The sequence below is a fragment of the Cupressus sempervirens genome, chromosome 2 (genome assembly GCF_028749045.1).
Source record: "Cupressus sempervirens isolate cs-2001-9-10 chromosome 2, ASM2874904v1, whole genome shotgun sequence".
Lineage (NCBI taxonomy): Eukaryota > Viridiplantae > Streptophyta > Pinopsida > Cupressales > Cupressaceae > Cupressus > Cupressus sempervirens.
In genome coordinates, this window is record NC_143119.1 from 572,047,286 (window position 1) to 572,067,708 (window position 20,423).

General features: G+C 35.3%; 1 pseudogene; it reads right to left on the reverse strand.

The window, feature by feature from the left end:
- Positions 1-20,172, reverse strand: part of LOC149574724 (kinesin-like protein KIN-10A) — a 64,947-nt pseudogene extending 44,775 nt beyond the window's left edge.
- Between the last annotated feature and the right edge of the window lie 251 nt (positions 20,173-20,423).

A 20,423-nucleotide genomic window follows, 5' to 3' on the forward strand; every position in this document is an offset into this window, starting at 1 on the left:
AACCACCAAAGAAGAAAGGTAAGGTGATTATCACCAAACTTAAAAAGAAGCCTACTGCAGTATTTTCTAGAAGAATCAGAAAAGGCAAGCAGGAACCTATACTTTTCAAGCCTCCACTCACATTTGAGGCAAGGCTAAAAAAATTGGAAGAGGGAGCTAGCATCACAAATTTCAAGGCATTGAAATTTGAAACAAGAATAGATGCAGAGAAAATGTAGATTGAGGAACTGGTACTCAATAAGATGGGTAAATGGAAATACTCCTTGGACTAGCTTGCCTCTCAAATCTCCAAAGAACTATTGGAGAGATTACAACCAAGATGGGAGTCAGCCACCCAAATGGTCAAAGACATATATGAGAAATCTTTAAGGAATCTTCTATCAAGTCTCACTAGAGCAGAAATAAAGGCAGCAATGAAGAACCATGAACGTAAAATGATGATTAGATTCCACACATGTTTGATTTTAATTAAAAACATTGAACATGTTGTAAATGATGCAAAAAACATGCGGAAGAACATCTATCATATGCAAAATCCTAGTGAAGATCCAGTTGAAATCAAAGATGATGACAACAGTGACAATGATGATTTTGATAGCACTCCATCGATCATAGTTACTCCAAGAGAGCTGCACGCACTAATGAAGGAAAAAGAGGAAGAAGACAAGGAAGACGAAGCACATGAGGAAGGAAAAGATGAAGAGGATCTAGTTAAAATTGCAGCAGAAGTGATTGCATCCTTTCCTCACTCTCCACCAAAGACTGTAACATGCACTATGGAGACAACTTTTGCAAGTGAAATTGTGAGCACATCAGTTACATCAATTGCTCAATCTTCACCAAGCTCCTCCTAGCTTCGAGTATCTAAAACAGAGGTGGCAAGCACTTCATCTACCAAGCTATCTATCACTTCTTTATCCACCAAGTCAGCCTCCTTAGCTCCTTCATCATTAGTGAGTGTAATAGTAAGTTTTACAATTTTGTTTTCATCAATTCCAATAAGTTCTACAGTTTTGTTTCCATTAGCATCATCTGTATCCACTTTGATTCCAATCAGTTTAGATACTAAACTAAGTACTTTACCGAGTATGACACCAATTTTGGGAAGTGTTTTTAATCCGGTTAGTACTCCTATTGGCATTCAATCCTCAAGTCCTATCCCAATTTTTACTGCTAGCCCTTCCATCTCCACTATTGTGTCTATTCCTAAGGTCAAACTAGTCATCACAAAAGTCAAACAAAAGAATCCATTAAAACTTTTGATCATTGGAAAAGAAATTGCAAAAGAAATTGACTTGGACACAGAAATAGTGATTCCAAAGATTGACTATGACAATGCTACCATTGAAGAGATGACGTTATCTAGTCAACTCATAGAGATGAAAGCTACACAGAACCAGTTAAGGTCTGAAAGGGATAAGGAATACAAAATAATTGAGAATGCCAAGAATATAATTACAAATGCTATAGGTGTTGAAGTAGATTCTACACAACACATTTTGATTTAGTTAGAAGAAGCTATACAAAATTCAATGAAGATTCTTCTAGACAAGAAAAACTTATTGAGAAAGCTAAAAAGAAATTTGATAATAAGGTGCTAGAGCATAATGCTCAAAAGATAGCAATAAAGCAAGTTGAATTGTCAACATTTTTGGGAAATTTTGAAAATTCTTTTAATAATGCAGCATCACTTTTTGCCAAACTTTGTGATGTTTATGGTTTTACCAAAGAAATAAAGGATAAGTTAAATAAGATTGACATTGATATTCAATCAAGTGCTTCCAAGCTAAAGATGGACTCCTCCTCCACAACCTCCCATCACACCAAAATCAGATATTTGGTAGATATATAGGTAGAACTATTGAGAGAAGAAGCAAGGATCCAGTCTACACTCATAGACATCCAACACATGATCCTTCCTATCATGGACACAATGTAGAAACATCTTGTTCATTAGAAGTTCAAATTGCTCTCTCCACCTGTCAAATTTTGTAGAAAACTTGGGATAGTACTTTTGTAACCATCCTTAAGGTGCATCAAGAATTTCTATCTCACTTTGGTGTAGCCATATAAATTGTATATATAGTCCTTTGGTTTTATTGTCAAAAAGGGGGAGAGATTCAGAGATTCAGAGATTCAACATAATAATGAGGAGAGTTATCACTATAAGTGATAGGGGGAGTTAGCACTCATTAGAGTTAGCATGTGTACATAAGTATCTTTGTATATATATTATAAGTCATCAAGAAGATATATAGAAATGTATATGCAGTGGTTCTACAAAGATCAATTTTGAAAAACCAAAATTCAGTGAGTCAGGTTATGTACATATGTTTTGGCTCATAAGTGTTTTGTCACTAATGCCAAAGGGGGAGATTATTGGTATTAAGTTATTATTTCCATTAGTGACAACACTTATCTATATCAATATGTTTATCGAGCTCATCATTTAGTCTACAATGTATACCGAGCATTCAATGGTTACCTTATACATTCATCACTTCATAGTTCACACTGAGCTTCACAATTTACACTGAGCTTTGTAGTTCACAGCAAGCTTTGCAATTTACATCGAGCATTCTAGTGTTAACCAAGCTTAGTAGTTCATATCGAGCATTCATGAAGCTACTGAGTGGTTGTGCAACCTAGTAGTATCTACTGAGCTTCACAGTTTACATCGAGCATCTTAGTATCTACCAAACAATCAGACTATGTCATGGGAATCTAATGTTTATCAAGTGATGAAAGTATAGTGTTTACCGAGTGAAAACAAGGTAAAAAAAGGATCCAATTTTTACCGAGTGACACTACATCTACTGAGCCACTTGTGGTTACTGAGTTCAAAACTATGTCGAGTGATTAGTATGGCCCAAGCTTTCACTTCTACCTAGTGCATGATGATGCCGAGTAATGCAGTAGATGTTGAGTATCAGAAGGTCACTGAGTTAGTTCAGTGAACCTGAGTTATTTACTATTGGGCTAACTCAATAATGTTTTGTCCACTTGTGTTTTGGCTGAGCTTGCAATTGTAATTATTGGAATGGTATATATGTAATGTACTATATCATTTGCAAGATGTATGGTATATGAATTAGAGTATCAAGAGAGACATGTAATGTTTTGAGAATTCTAAATGCAAATCAGTAGAAGAGCAAAATACTCAGCAAGGTCTACAAGGAGCAATAAAGATCCATCAGTCACAAGAGGTGATCTATACTTCAAGAATCTAATCAAAAAATCAATTTTGTAAGTAGATCCACTATTTCATCCTAACAGGTGAATCAGTTTTGTAAATCCTTTAACATGTAGACTTAAAAATCTTTGTATAAATCTCCTAACAAAGTGCATATTTTAGTATATGTTTGTAAATCTTTTAACAAGGTGGACCTAGCAGTCCTTTATGCTCCTAACAGGGTAGATCACCAGAAGTGGTCAATGTAAGCCTTAACAGGCCAACTTCATACTATAGTAATGAAGTTTTGTGGGTATCATCCCCACCCTAGTTTTACTTTTTATTTGGAAGGTTTCTGGGTCACCAAATCACTGTGTACATGTGTTATCTCTCATTTATGTAGTAGATTAGATGAATGAATGGTGAATAGTATATATGGTTAAAATGCTGAAATGTTTCAAAGTTTTTAAAGTTATTGATTCACCCCTACCCTCTCAGTAACCTATCATATCTTGAATATTTCCAATAGGTTGACCTAATAGTCATGTGTAAATCCTTTAACTAGGTACCATTCCAAGTGAGTGATCTAAAGTACTCTAACAAGGCTCACTCATAATAGGGTGATTGAAATCCTTTAATCGAGTCACATTTAACAGTGTGCATTGTAACCTTTAACAGGGTTGGCCTTTCACGACGCATCAATTTAGAAGAGTGAGAATGAGCAGCATGTTACTAATGGTTTTTCTCAAATTGGGTTTCCATGTTAAATCTTTGTGTCAAATGTGTTATTGAATCTATTATGTTCCATGTTTACATTTCTACAAAGTTGATTTAATAGTAGATTATAAGTTTAACTGATTGCATAATCTAATGGATGCATGCATGATGAATATGTTTTATGGATATGGGTACACTAAGTTGTGAAAATTTTTAATTTGTACATCTAGACCTTAGATAACCGATTCACCCCCTAGTTATTCTAAAGAATTCCAACAATATATACATGTATAGATAGATATATAACTATATGCATACATAGATAGATGCACACACACACACACACACACACACACACACACACACACACACACACACACACACACGTGTGTGTGTGTGTGTGTGGACACCCAAAAATGGGTAAAGACCTAAAAAAATTCAATTTTGATAAAATGATGCAAATTAAGGATAAAATCAGAGGAAAACAATAGACTTTTAAATCAATTGTAACATCAAGTCATTAATCAATCAAATAAAAAAGGACCTAAATCAACTTTAAAAAAGGGTAAAACAATTCAAAAAACCTAAAATAAAAGAAAAAAGAAAAAAGTTGAAAATAAATGGAAAATTTGTTAAATCAATAAAACCATTTATCCTCACAAAAGTGAAAATCCTCCTTTTACATATAAAAGAATTGGAAAAATTCTCATTTTATCCTCATGAACTAAGTTTGTTGGACTCTTCCTCTTGGTACTTTATGAGATATTTATATTTTCACCATTACCCCCAATCAAAAGTGAAATCTTGATGTTTACCCCAACCCATCCTAAAATCCTATAAATATGTGGGAAATTCAAGAGCAAAGGGACCCAAGTTTTAGGCATCTGTACTATAGGCACATTTAGAGTTATCATCTTTTAGCATTATCATTATAGTAAATTCATGTCATTTTGATAGCATTTTAGCATTTTTTTCATGTTATTTAGTATCATTTAGCACATGTTTAGTCTATTACATACTCATATCATAGCATTCTAGGGTTATCATACTCATATAATATGCATTCTCACATAGATCTTGCATACCTCTTTGTAGATCTACATTCATAGCATACTCTCATTCTAGAACTGTCACTGAGATGTTGGTCTGAGATCAATCTTAGAAATTTTATTTAGAGAAACATGGGATGTTCATAAAGTCTCTATTTGGCAATGATTTCTTGAGTTTAGATTAGTTTGTTGTCATTTTATTTGTACTATGCTCTAATGTCTCATGAATATGTGATTCCATCATGTACAAAATGGTGCCCACCATGGGGCTTCTTCTTAAGGCCTCTATGTTCTTCAAATTTTCTTGCTAATCTTTTCTTTTTCTTTTAGATCTATGTTTTTCTCTATTTTTTGGGGTAGATATGGCCCATTCTAGGTTCTACAGCATTTGGGAAGCTTCATAAAAAGATTAGTAGACTTTCAAAGACACTCCCAAACTCACAAAAATTGGATGTTCTATTTTCCTAACATTGTAGTTCTTTTAAACGTTGTTTTAATGCTTTTGACCAGTCATTCAAAGCATTTGAAGTCTTCTATAACACTCTTGAAGCTTTTTGTAGTGCCTTTTCTCTATATTACAACACATTTGCATTATTAAATAGTGCATTTGATTATTCTTGTAGCACATTAACATTTTCTGTGACACATATGTTATTTTTTGTCATACATCTGATTTGGGTTATTAATCATCACATCTAACATTCAGATCTAATTTTCAATTATTTCTAGATCTCTTCTAAGCTAATAGGAACTCTCAGGCTACTAGAATCATGAGGCAGGAATGAAGACCCTCAAAAATGTGCCTAGCCTTTACTAGCTTCGAACCAACTAAGTAGACCTAGACCCTTGTCAATTAGATTGAAACATTACTAAGTTATAATCTAGTTTAAGTAGGAAGTTTGATCTCGCTAATCCAAATAGAAGTAGGCCTATGCTCTCAACTCACAAGAGTTGATCAAAATACCAAACCTTCTATGAGGGTCAGTAATAGTCCAATAGGGAATGAACAAACACCTAGCTTAATTAGGATCCCCTTTGTCTTCTGTATTTAAGGGCTTGAAATTGAATAAAACTTGTCTATCATGTTTGGGAGATCAAAGTAGTAGTAATATTCTCTCACTCTCTTAGAGTGATCAAACTACCAAACCTTCTTTCAATTTCTACTTTTCCTGCTTTTTACTAGCTAAGTTAGTCTACCAGAGAAGGGCTACATCTTGAGATTTTCCTTAGTAGGTCTAGTGAGAGGGAATGTCTTCCAATCATATAGTCTTAATCTAATGTAAGTCAACCATGTTTGAAATATATTCTTCCTCTAGTAGTCTCATTAGAGATTACACAAAACCTCCTTAGCGTTGGTGGGAAGCTCTTTGTCACAGAGAGATAAATTTGAACATCATTGGTCAAACACTAAAACCTAGCAATCTCCAACTTAGATAACCCTATTAGGAAGTCATTTCTTTTTTTTTCTAGGTGTGTGTGGGTTTAATTCATTATTAGTTCTACTAAAATTGTTTGTGGATATTTCTGTTGTAATACATAATAACTTCAATTTTTTAGACCACAATCCCTTCAAGAAGATGCAATGGAAAATAGATATGAAATAGAGCTCAAAAAACTATTGAATAACCTAAAAAAAACATCCCATCCATAAAACAACACATTTGACCTCTTCCGTGATTCATTTGCACCCTAAAACAATGCATATGATTGATGAAATAGCACATTTGAACATTTAAATAGCACATACCTACAAAAATATGCCTAATGAATTGTGAAATAGTGTATATAATCATTTAAATATCACATCCAAGGCTTTTTGTAGCATATTTGAGGAAAATCCTAAAATAGAGACTATTTGCATGTGCAATTTTCACAAACAAACTATAGATTTGGATGTCGTTTTCCCTTATTGACATTCTGCCAAACTAAGAGATTCAGAAATTGACTGTCACCATTTTTCAAACAAGAAATGTTCTAACTCCAACAAAGACCTTTATCCAATAGTTATTGTTATTTCAGCCCCACATATCAAGTCAAAAATGAATTAGAAACACGCATTCATTCCCTACCTGACTTTGCAAGATTGAATTTTACCATCATCAACACGGTTAAACATTCTTTTCAAGCAGAGCTTGTTTCTTAACAAATAACGGTCTACAAGAAATTCTCATGTTTTCAAAATAAAAATGAACTAAATGAATCCTATCTACATCTCATGCCACTACAAAAAACTAGTGCAACCATGAAACAAAAATGATCACCTATACGGGTGACTGCTAGAATAGCCAAAAGAACCATCAAATGCTCACAATCTCCTAACCCCAGTGAGCCTATTACACATACCAATTGTTCACCAAATACAACTACCCATGAGTCACCCTTGTTCAACCAAAACTTAGAGCCCTCTTTCAAAATGGGTTCATCCAACATGTGGGATGAGAAGAGCATTGAAACCAAAATTGAGGATTTTTAGCAAAACCCTAAGCTTGCTAATATCATGGACAAGATACTCGAAATACACAAAGAACACTACCTGTTACCATTAGCATAACAAGGTGTGAAATACCATCTAATTTTGAAGCAACAAACCTTAAACAGAATGAAGAAAAATCACCATTAGATGTTGTTACACAAAAACTACAAGACTTACAATTAGAAATGGAAATGATCAAAAGAGGGAAGATCCAACCTATATAATTCAGCCTTGAGAAGGTGTATCCCCTTCCATTCGATAAAAGTATCACCTTTACACCTTTCCCATAGAATGTGCACTTACCAAGATATGATAAGTTTTTTGGTACATCTGATCCTCAAGATCACCTTAGATAATTCTATACTCTAAGTATGGAATTTTTCCATGACACAACTTACCTAATGTGGTTGTTTCCTAGAAGCCTGGGAGGGAAAATGATGGAGTGGTTCTCCAAGCTTTCTTCCAACATTAATTCCTTTGATCAATTAGCCTCAGTCTTTTGATGCAGGAACATCCTAGGTTGCATTTTTATCCTGCATGTTTTCAATTTTTCCTAGTTCTACCAAGTTTTAATGTCTTGCATTATCAAGTTCCCAATGGTTGTCGAGCGTTTAGTGGATGTCAAGCTTCCTGGTTGATGCCAAGTTCATAGTTGTTGCTGAGTGTTCTTTGGTTGCCAATTAATCCTTTGGATTCCAAGTTTGTATAGCTATCAAGTTCATGTGGTTGTTGAGTTCATTTGGATGCCAAGTTTGTGCAGATGTCAAGTTCATTTGGGTGCCAAGTGCTAGTTTTTCATGGAGCCTTTGTTTGTTGAGTTGTCTATCTACAATTTCCTGTTGGGGTTGAAATATGCATTTAATTTAGTGTTTTCTATCTATTGTGAGATGACTTGTGGCTTAGCCTAGCATTTAATATGAGAGTTTATTTAGTTGAATTTGCAATAGGATGAGTTATGGTCATGCATGTATTTAAAAGACCTTGGTTAGAGTCTTTGGCAGAGGAAGTAGAACTTAGAAGATGTGAAAATTGGAAGCATATGTGTTTGGAAATCTAAATTTGAAGCTGGATCATGGATTTGAATGTATTTTGTATCTGGTCATAACCCAAAAGGCCTTATAATTGGGCATGTATGCTGATTATTTGATGAATCAATAAGTGATTTCTCTTCTTCCTCCTTTGGCCATTATTCTTTGTATTTTTTTTCCAGTGTGTTAACTCTTACAAGGTGGTTTGGATAGCTGGGTGTGCCCTCGGATCTAGTTCTTCATCCCTCCCTACATCATATTCATAGCACAATATTCTTATAATATCAAAAGGGAAGTTACTATGATTTATTTGTGTAATACCAAACAACTCCCCAAAGAGTCATTCAAAGTCTTCTTACAAAGGTGGAGACATAATTTTGCAAAGTACCACAAAGACATCTAAGACAAAGAGAAGACAGACATCTTCATCAATAGTCTCTCAAAACTTATGAATTATTCACTCCAACTTCAAGGTCTTGAGGACTTTAAGACCACATTAGAAAATGCAGTCAAAGTAGAAGAGACCCTGATAAAAAATGATATCATCAAACTATCAAAAGATGGTAAGGATTTCTCAATGAACTCCTCACAAAATTAGAATGCATCTAATCATTCCACCAATAAATAAAAATTGTGGTGGATAAATAAAAAAAAAAACATAGTTAATGATGGGGTGGTTGAAGTTAATCATGTCAAACCACAAACTCAACCCCATCCAAACTAGTAGTATCCTATCATCAATAACACCGACGTGAATACTAGACAAAACCCACCCAAACAAGATGATGTTTATCTATTTTCCCAACACAACCTAGCTACTCCTTCAATTTCCAATCAATAAGTAGCTTATAATCAAGCTCCCCCCACCCCCACCCCCACCCCACCGCCGCCCCGCCCCCCCCCCCCCCCCCCCCCAAGATGATACCAATCTGATATACCTAAGGAATATACACCTATTGGGGTGTCTTATGAGAATGCATTGCAAACACTCTTAGCCAATGAACTCATTGTACTCCCTAAGGATAAGTCCCATGAACCACAAGTTAAACCAAAGCGGTGTAACGACAAGAACTTTTTTTCCTACCATCAAAATAGGGGGATTTTAACCAACAACTATCATGCCCTTAAAAGGGCTATACAAAAATTGATCAACAATGGAACTATTGAATTGAATAACCTCTATAATAATGAAGACCACATAGCCTTCAAAAAGCCCTTCATGAGTCATGAGAGGGTGAATCCTCTAGAGAAAAATAGAACACATCTTCCCATGACAAAGATAATTATGCTCATCACTACAATAACACTATTAATATGATCTCTCGATTTGACGATGTCATAAATGTCATTATAAGTAAAGAAAAACATAAGAAATAGTCATGAAACACTATTACCTGAGGTCAAGCCTCTAAAGTAATTCTACTAGGGCATGTGATGAGTTTTGTTCATGAAACCACAAGTTCCACCTTACCCAAATACAACTTGGTCAACTAGTTACTAAAGACTCCCACCCATATCTCTATTTTCAATTGGTTGCAAATTTTCCCTGAGAATAAGGAGATCCTCACCAAAGCCTTAGTGCCAAATGACCTGGATGTTAATAAACTTCAAAATATGGTAAGTAACCTTGTTTCCCCTCATTGAATATCTTTTTCATCCCAAGATGAAATTTTTGTCATTCATCCGCAAAATTCTTTGTTGTCCATTGAAGTCTTTATTCATAGAAATAGAGTCAAAAGAGCCTTTATTGACAGTGGGGTAGGCCTAAAAATTTGCATGTTGAATTTGGTGAGAGTCTTATGGTATATAGAAGATGTGGTTGATCCAAAGAAGAAAATAACCATTAAGGCTTATGATGATAAAGAGAGACCCTCCAAGGGTATGGTTATTCTGCCAATCAGGGTAGGTCCAGTTGTAAAAAAAAATATTTTTCAAGTTTTGAACTTAAATATTAACTTGCAATATCCTATTAGGAAGGTCATGGATCTATGACATACAAGTTGTTCCTTCCACTTACCATCAATTTCTCAAATTTCCACACATGGGTCAAGAGGTGACCATACCTGGGGATCAAAACCCTTGCCCAATATTGTAACTCCCTTGATCCTCATAACACAGAAGAAATTGGCACCATGACAAATGACATTAGCTATTTCACATCAACAGACACTTCATGTTCTACTAGCCAAGACAACAACCACTTATGTACATCAACTAAAGCTAAAGAGAAAGTCGGTTGTTCTAATTCTTCCATTGCTTCACCATCATCAACAAAAAGCTTCAAATAGTTGCATTATGAGGAAATGGACCACTTAGTGAAAGAGTTTGATAGGAAGTACAAACTATAATGCAAAGGGGTAGGCAACTACTCAATCTCATTATTTGATCCCCCACTCTCTTTGTAATCTCATGAAAAACTATCATCCACCACTAGGCCTTATCATGCACATTTTGTCAAAGAAAGTGGTGTACCTTCAAGTTCCATAAAAGAAATTAGTGAACAAATACAAATTGTTGAGATTTCACCCTCACCTATATGGAAAAGGTTTTGATTTAATGAAAAAGATGGGATATGCATGCAATGTCCCTTTAGGGAAAGGGAAAGGCATCGTCGAACCCCTACCAACACAATTTAGCTCTAACATATCAAAAATAGGGGTAGGGTACTTTGAACAAGATAATACAAAGATCACTTCCAAATCTCATTCCAAACACAGTGGTTCCTCCTCTTCCACAATTGTGTGGGTACCCTAAGAAAGAGATGTTAATACCCCAAAGCAGCCGACAACAAGAATGTAAATCTATCCATCCTCGATTTACATCATACAAGGGCATTGTTCATGGACACCTCTAATAACAAAGATGATAATGATTCCACCAAGCAGGAATTCAAATTTTTATCTAAAGAGTTCATTCATGATAAAGAATGTGATTTGGTTTGCATTCTTGCATCTAATAGTTCCATTACACAAGGATCAACCTCTCATTCAGATTTTATTTTACCAAGATCCAACACATATTAGAACAACTTAGAGGCTGATATAGAATAGATGAAACATTTCACATCATATGAAGATGGTGAACCCATTGATGGGTTTTAGTTTCAAACTTTATTTCTGAACATTTTTAGCAAAAGTTGAATATGAGTATTATGAGCCACTCATGGGCTCTACTTTTCTTGATACTTTAGAGGAAGCACACATTATAGACCTAATTAATATAGTGTATGAACTATCAAATAAGGTCATGTCTTTAAACCTTTCCAAATCCTATCCATATTACACACCTCCCTCCTTAATCCATCCCAAGCTTATCAATTGGGATACAACCGACCCTCACCATATTCCCAATTTTAACACTAACCATGATGTTTTCATCTACCTTGGCATAGTTGAACCATCTCATTTATAAAGGATAGGAGAAATGCATATAGAGGGGTCTAATATCAATCATCTTAGTCATACTAGAATAGGTCGAGCACATCAAAGCATTAATGACCAACACTAGGTTGTATCTAATCTTGAGAAAAAAATTGAAATAAATAGAAATGATGCATCCAATGGTGAAAACCCAACTATGGCACCCACAGATGAGATGATTGATACCTTACCCAAGCACTCAGATCAAAGATCATCTATCCTAATTGAACCTACACAACATTGGAATAGAGCATGAACCAAGGATAATCCATTTGGCACAATCTTTAAACACAGAAGAAAAAAGTGAATTCATTCATTTTTTCAAAGAGAGGAAAATAAAGTTTGCAAGGTCTTATGTAGATATGCCAGGGTTAGACCTAATTCTAATTCTCTATCACCTCAACATTTCTCCAAAGGACAAGCCAGTTAAGAAAAAGCTAAAGAAAATGTATCCCCACATAGCCTTGCTAGTCAAAAAAATTGGAGAAATTGCTTAGCACCAATTTCATCTGGCCCTTAGCTTATGCATCATGGATATCAAATATTGTGCCTATCTCAAAGAAAGGTGGTAGCACACACAACTATATTGATTTCTGGGATGTCAATAAAACATGTCATGAAGATGATTTCCCCCCTCCCAACATTGACACAATTGTAGATTTGGCAACGGGCCATTCCATGTTTTCAGTCATGGATGAATTTTTAGGATACAACCAAATTAGGATAGCACCAAAGTATCAAGAGAAAACAAATTTAACTTGTACATGGGGCACATTCTAATCGAATGCAATGCTTTTTGGCCTCAAGAACATAGGGGCCACCTATCAGTAGGCCATGACCACTATTTTTCATGACATGATGCACACCTTTATGGAAAATTATGTTGATGAGCTTCTTGCCAAATCCCATACCCAAGAAGATCATCTTCCTATTTTGGACAAGATGTTTACCCACCCAAAAGCATTCAAAGATGGGCTAAACCCTAAAAAATGCACTTTTGGAATGAAATTTGGCAAACATCTAGGGTACATTATTTCAATCAAATGATTAAGTTTGATCCCAAAAAGGTACAAGCTATAGTCAACATGCAACCTTTAAAGAACTTGATTCAGTTGTGTTCTCTCCAGGGAAGACTTTAATTAGTTCATCACTTCATCTCTCAATTAGCAGAAAAGTGTGTGCCTTTCACTCATCTCCTCCACAAGGACATAATTTTTAAATGGGATAATCAATGTCAGATGGCCTTTGATCTACTCAAAAACTACTTGATGAATCCACCTCTGTTGGTACCTCTAGTGTTGCACAAACCTTTGTTTCTCTACATCTCTTTAATAGATAAATCAATTGGAGCCCTCTTGGCACAAGAAAATAACCAAGTAAAAGAAAGAGTTATTTATTACATTAGTTGCACCCTGGTCAATCATGAGTTCAATTACACCTTTATCGAAAAAGCTTGTTTAGCCATAGTTTTTGCTTCACAAAAGATATGTCGTTATCTTTTGACACACAAGGTTAAGCTCATATCCAAGATTTACCCTCTCAAGTACCTTCTTAGAAAGATAGCATTAACAAGAAGATTGGCCAAATGGGTAATGATCTCAAGTGAGTTTGACATTAGGTACATTGATAGGAAGGCTATAAAAGAACAAGCCATTTTTTATCAATTGGCATATGCACCCATAGAGAGCTTAATCCTATCCTAGCTAATTTTCCAGATATGCACATTCTTCAAACAAAATTGGGCACTTGGAAGTTCTGCTTTGATGGTTCTTACACACACCATGGTTCTAGTATTGGCATTTTGTTCATTACACCCCTAGGTGTTACCATCCCCAAATCCTAAAAACTACTTTTCCCCTACAAAAATAACATGGTGGAATATTAAGCCTTGGGTTTAGGCCTCAAACTACCAAGGATGAGAATTTGTTACCTTACAAATATATGGTTGACACAATTAAGGAATTCTTTTTTCACATTACTTTTGAAAAAATTCCTAGAGATAAGAATGGATCAATCATTTCCATGGCCACCTTGGCCTTCTTGCTTCCATTACCAAATCAGCACGAGCAGTGTGAGTTCTTAGTAGAAGAGGTGGTTCAACCCACATTTACTCAACCTAATTCCCTCATTATTTACCATTTAGACACTCCTGATTCCCTTTGGTATAACTCTAACACCACCTATCTCTACAATAAAACCATTCCATCTTACCTCTCGTAAAACCAAAGGCATAACTTCATTCAATAGATTTCACATTACACTTTGTGTTGAGATCAGATTGAAAAGATCATTGTTGAGGGAGATTGTTGAAGAAGACTATGTGTTTCAATCAATGTTTTGTCACTGATGTCAAACCTACTATTTGATGGTAAGACAACCACTTATAAGATTAAAGTACTATCACTTATTTGATTGATGAAGAGGATTTGATCAAAAGATGTAACAATAGCACCTAGAGGAAAGGTTGAATTATGATTATGTAATGAAGTACAATAATTAGTTAAGATAGTGATGACATGATGTATTGATAATATACTTAAGGTTACAAAGGTTGGTTATACTTAAAAAGTTTAGAAGAACAAGTTACACAAAGTTTTTCTACCAAGCTTAACTGAGTGGATAGTGGGTGTCAAGCAATGATAGAGCAAGTTGAGAAGAAAATGAGTTAGAGTCGGGTAAAAGTTAATTTCAGTGTATGTCGAGTAGATAGTGGATGCTAGGTAAAGTTTAGTTGATGTCAAGAACTGGTAAACTTTAGTTTGTGTCAAGTAATTTCATAGTGGATGTCGAGAAACACATTATGTGTCAAGCATCATAAACTTGATAACGCCAAGCTACTGCATTATTTAAAAGATTGTGAATTTGATGAATCTGAGCTGACAATTTTTTTTTTCTTTGGTTATGTAAACCAGGTGGAAGATAAGGTTGATGAGTTGGTGGTACAGAATTCAAGGTAAACCATTTTTAGATGAATTCAAAGTGGATTCTAGGAGAATTTTCTATAAGAGATATGAGATATGGGGTAGATACATTGTATCCTACCTAATCCATCCAAACCATGAATTGGATGATGGAGAATGAATAGCAAAATATCTTAATTTCCTATTTATAGGAATGGCTAGTCATGAAGCAAGTTTTTCATGTGTGAGAACCTAAGGCAGACAAGGAGTCAATGGTTTTTCTTCATCAGGTGACCTAAGAGAAGAGTCTACAATGGCATGTTAAGCAAGAAGGCTTAAGGAGATGAATTCTTGAAGGGTGAACAAGCTATCAAAGCTACAAAGTATGAATGCCAAGAAAAATTGAGGACTGAATAGTAAATTGTAATCTGCAAATGAAGTTGTAAGTTGTATCAGATCAAAGCCTTACTATTACTCTATAACAATTGTATCATTCTAGGGTAAATCCTTTGGATTAGGGTTGACCTAACAGTCATTTGTAAATCCTTTAACCAGGTGACATTCCAAGTGAATGGTCTAAAGTCCTCTAACAATGCTCACTCCTAACAAGGTGATTGAAATCCTTTAACAAGGTCACATTTAACAATGTGTATTGTAACCTTTAATAGGTTTGGCCTTTTACAAAGCATCCCTTTAGAAGAGTGAAAAAAGTAGCATGTTACTCGTGGTTTTTCCCAAATTGGGTTTCCACATAAATCATTGTGTCAAGTGTGTTGATGAATCTATTATGTTTCATGTTACATTTATGCAAGTTAATTTGATAGTAACCTACAAGTTTTAAGTGATTGCATAATCTTATGGATGCATGCATGAGTATAAATGTTTTATGGGTTTACTCATTTGTGAGAAGTTTTATTTATACATATGGACCTTGGATAACTAATTCAACCCCCCCCCAGTTATTCTAAAGTATTCCAACACTTTGGTGGTTGATACTTTGCATAGGAAAGGTCTTAATGGTATTTTGTTTAAATATCTTGAAAAAGATGAGTCCAGAGTCACTCTGAAAGAAGTCCATGCAGGCATCTATGGGTCACACTCCAACGGGTTTACACTAGCAAAGAAAATTCTTACGATGGGCTATTTCTAGCCAACCATGGAAAAGGATTCTATCGATTATGTTAAGACTTGTAAAAAGTGTCAAATCCATGGTAATCTTATTCATGCACTAGTACAAGAACTCAACCCCTTGGCCACACCATGGACTTTCTATCAATGGGGCTTTAATTTGATTGGAGCCATCCATCCACCCTCCTCCAATAGACATAAATGGATCATCACCGCAATTGAATATTTCACCAAGTAGCTTGAAGCAATGCCACTTGTAGACTCTATAGAAAAAAAAAATCTTCATTCATTTTAAACCATATTATTTATTAGTTTGGCATACCTCATGCCATCCTAATAGACAATGCCTTGTACTTTAAAAATCAAATAATTGATCAATTATGTGAGAAATTTCACATTATACACCATTCCTCATCAATCTATTATCTCCAAGGCAATTCCAAGCAGAGGCCACCAACAAGAACACTATGAACATTCTTAAAAGAACCATCAATGATATTGGTAGAGACTAGCATTTACAACTGAACCATTCCCTCTGGGCCTACAAGACAAGTTTTCACACTCCTATAGGCACCACACCCTTCTCCTTGGTTTATGGCTATGAATCCATTCTTCCTTTAGAGGTTAAGATCCCATCCTTGAGAATTACTCTCTATGATATCCTATCAGATGAAGACTACAAAGTGGTCTGTCTAGAGCAAATGGAACTCCTAGAAGAACATCAGTGTACAACACATGAGCACCTTAAAGTGTATCAGAATAAGTTATCAACACACTACAACAAAAAGGTCAAACCCCATGTCTTTCAAATTGGTGACTTGGTTCTTTGGGAAAACCCTAAGAATCAAGTAGCTAGAGAGAAGAAAGGAAATTGGGAGGCCAATTGAATTGGTCCTTACATTATTACTGAATCCTTTGGAATGGGTACCTATAGAATTTTAGATTGTGATGATGAATAATTAGCAAAACCTATCAATAGCATCCATCTAAAAAGGTTTTATGTCTAAAGCTTTGAGGAAGCACCTCATTGCTGAAAATACCATAAAAAAACACACCAGAAAACATCCAAAAAAAATTTGTACAAAAGGAATGAGAAATATCGCCTTTGGTTTAAAACAAGTGTGAGATAACACCTTTAGACTTCCCTAAATAGCACAAGTCCTGCAATGCAAAAAGACAACCAAGGCATGACTCAAGCACCTCTCTAATAGAAAAATTTTTCCTATTTATGGCCTTTTCACTTCATATTGCCACCCTACCTAGCACAAGTGAGTTAATTTCACACATACATCATAGCTCAATAGTTTCTTAGCATTAGACACAATTCTTAGCAGCGAAGATAGCTAGAAAAACAACAACAAAAGGAAGACAAGCAACTCAGAGGAAACATGGAGTCTGATTATGTTCTAAGATATCACAAACATGAATTACAAAAAAATCAGTGTGCATCTCAACTATCTGTCACAGCCAAAAGTTCACAATATCCATTTTAGTCTTCATAAAATCCATTTGAAGTCCCAAAGCTCTTTTTTTGCCTCCATCATCTCAAATATATCACTTTGAGCCCCATTTTAGCCATTTTGGCCCACTTTTGATCTCCTTGACTCTTTATGTGCTCCAACAAGGCCTTGATTCTCTCCCTAATTCCAAAATATCTTGCTCACATGCTCATTCCATTCTCGCTAGTTCAAAAATTATCAAAAAAATTTAAAATTGTCAAAAAATGTCAAAAACCTTCAAAAATTGTCAAAAACATTAAAAAATTGTCAAAAATTATCAAAAACATTCAAAATTTGTCAAAATTTGTCAAAAACATTTAAAAATTCTCCAAAATTGTGAAAAATAGTAAAAAAATCTCAAAAATATAAAAAACAACCCAAAAATTAGTCTAAACTTAGCTCAAATAGGCCATTTAATTTTACATAAATTATTTTTGTATTTTTCAAACAAATGATCCATTGATTTCATCTCAAGTTGGTGTCCATCTATAATTGTTGCTCCTTCAGGATAGGTTTGCATACCTCAACCATTTTTTTATGAAATCAATGGTGAGGCCCACTATATTGAAAAATATTTTAAATATTTTATGGCATATTTTATTGCCCTATTACCTTTAGCAAAAAAATACACAGGAACTTCCATTTATTAAGAAATAATGTAGTTATGTCTTGAAACATCTCGCTAGGCTTTAGAAAATTTGACTCAATGTGAATAGTGGAAAAGGTATCAGCAAGGTCCCTTTATTTTCCTCCTATCAAGAACAATAATTCCCAATAGATTTATAGTCTCATTTATGCTACGAAGACCATGATTTATCCAACAACCTTTCAACAAATATATCAATGCTATCTTGAAGGGCCCAAATATCCATTTGACTCTTTCATTGCCATCTAACTAGGGCTCAGAATAAGTAAGCACATGTTTGAGACATCACAAGACCCTCAAATGCCTCTTCTAGCCCATGGCACCTTTTTAGGCCCCATGAACCTTTTTATAGGCCCAAGTGCCCTTTTCAAGCCCATTAGTGCCTTTTTAGGCCCCCAAAATGCCTTTTTAGGCTCAAACGTGTTTTTAAGGCCTTATTTCACCTTTTCAGGCCCTCCCACCTTTTTCAAGGCCCAAGCACCCTTTTTAGGGCCCAAAGTGCCTTTTCAAGCCCTAAAGCACCTTTTTACGCCCCATGCACCCTTTTCAAGGCCCAAACATCCCTCTCAAACCCCCAAATTCCTTTTCCAAGGCCTCTCTTGTGCCTCTTTTGATTGTTAAAGCCTCTAATAGGCCCAAACACCTTTTCATAGGCCTTGTGAGCATCTATATTAGCACACACTTAGAGAAAAATCCCAACTTTGGTCTTAAGCTTGTTTGTAAAGGCTATCAATATATATAGAATGGTGCCTTATGATTTGTGGTTTAGCACTTCCTACTTTTTCCATCTTAAACATCATGGTTGTCCAAATGTTACACAAGTATGTATTCATCTTTCATTGAGAGCCCACACCATTATTCAATTACCCCACATAAGTGAAGGACAATCTTCTGCTACATATCTCATTGTTCCCACTTTTATGGAGATCAACAACCTTTCAAATATTTGCAAAAATCCTAAAAACATTCAAATATTTATGAAAATTCCCAAAAATAGTCAAATATTTACAAAAAACTTCAAAATATTCACATATTCCTCAAAATTCCAAAAACATCCAAAACATATCTAGAAAATAACGAAAAAGGAAATGACATTGTTTGTCAAAAGTTTTCAATCACATTGTTCATTAATGTGTGCCCTGGTCACCATCTTGATTGCCACACAAACACACTTTTTTTATTTATTCTATTCCAACAACAATGACAACATTGCATTCAAATAATATCTATTGGCTCATTTATTTTGGCCTCCCTTGTGGAGGTGGTAGAACAAGGTGTCCAATCAAGGACATTTTTATAGACCAAGTCCTACAGGATGAGGACCCACACCACTTTCATGGGAATTGAAAATCTCCCACTAGACAATTAAGCATTAGTGGTTGTGTGAATTCCTTATCTACAAATTGAGTCTCTCGTCACTTCTCCTCAGGGAGTGACTGATGATAAAACCTCATATAGTAAGAAACTTCCTAATCCACTTTTGTAGTTTTTTGCATATCCACAAACACATTCTTTACCAGCTTGTTTATCCCTAGTACAATGATCACTCATTGGGCCACATCTCACTTTTGTTGCATTTGATCACTTGTCATTCTCTAGTGCTTGACATTTGCTTTCACCTCACTCAATCATTGTTGTAACTACCTCACCTTTGACTCGCTCAACGCTAACCACTCTTACAACTGCAATGATAGGGTGTTTGATTTTGCAATTTCCTCCCTAAAAGACTTGGACTATGCCTACAGTAACACTAACACATTATGTACACTTTCAAAACCCTCTTGTGTCTTTCTTAGTGATTCTTGCAGTCTTTGTACATGTGATCACTCTACCTATAGACCCGCATAATTTCCCTCTTCTCATGACTATTCCAATCATAGTTTTTCTTCTAGTGACTGCACTTAAGCATGTTCCAAATTCACCACTACCTGGATTTGCTTTGCTTCTATATGCACTCCATCCTTGCAAGATTTCTTCATCAATCCCAACAAAAATGCAACTTCTTGCTCTACATTATCAACTCAAACTCTTTTCATAGCTAGCATTTTTCATAAGTCCTCTACCTCACTTGTCACCAATGCTCTGCCCTCTACCTCTGGCAATGGCTCCACTGCACTTGATCCACCCACCTCCTCTTTCATTGACTTTTTCCTTGGAATCCTGAGGCTAATCAACTAACTTACTACACTCATCACCTCACCCACGCTAACATCTTTTGCCACCCTTTGAGCTTCTCTAGTGAGTCCATCTCCCCCACCTTCATCACTACTTTTGACACACTCTTTGTCACCCTAGGTAGATTGTTCTTCATTTGCATCATCAGATCCTCATCCAATACCACTTGCAATTCCTACTACGTTGTGCTCCCTCACAACATCATTAACACTGATAA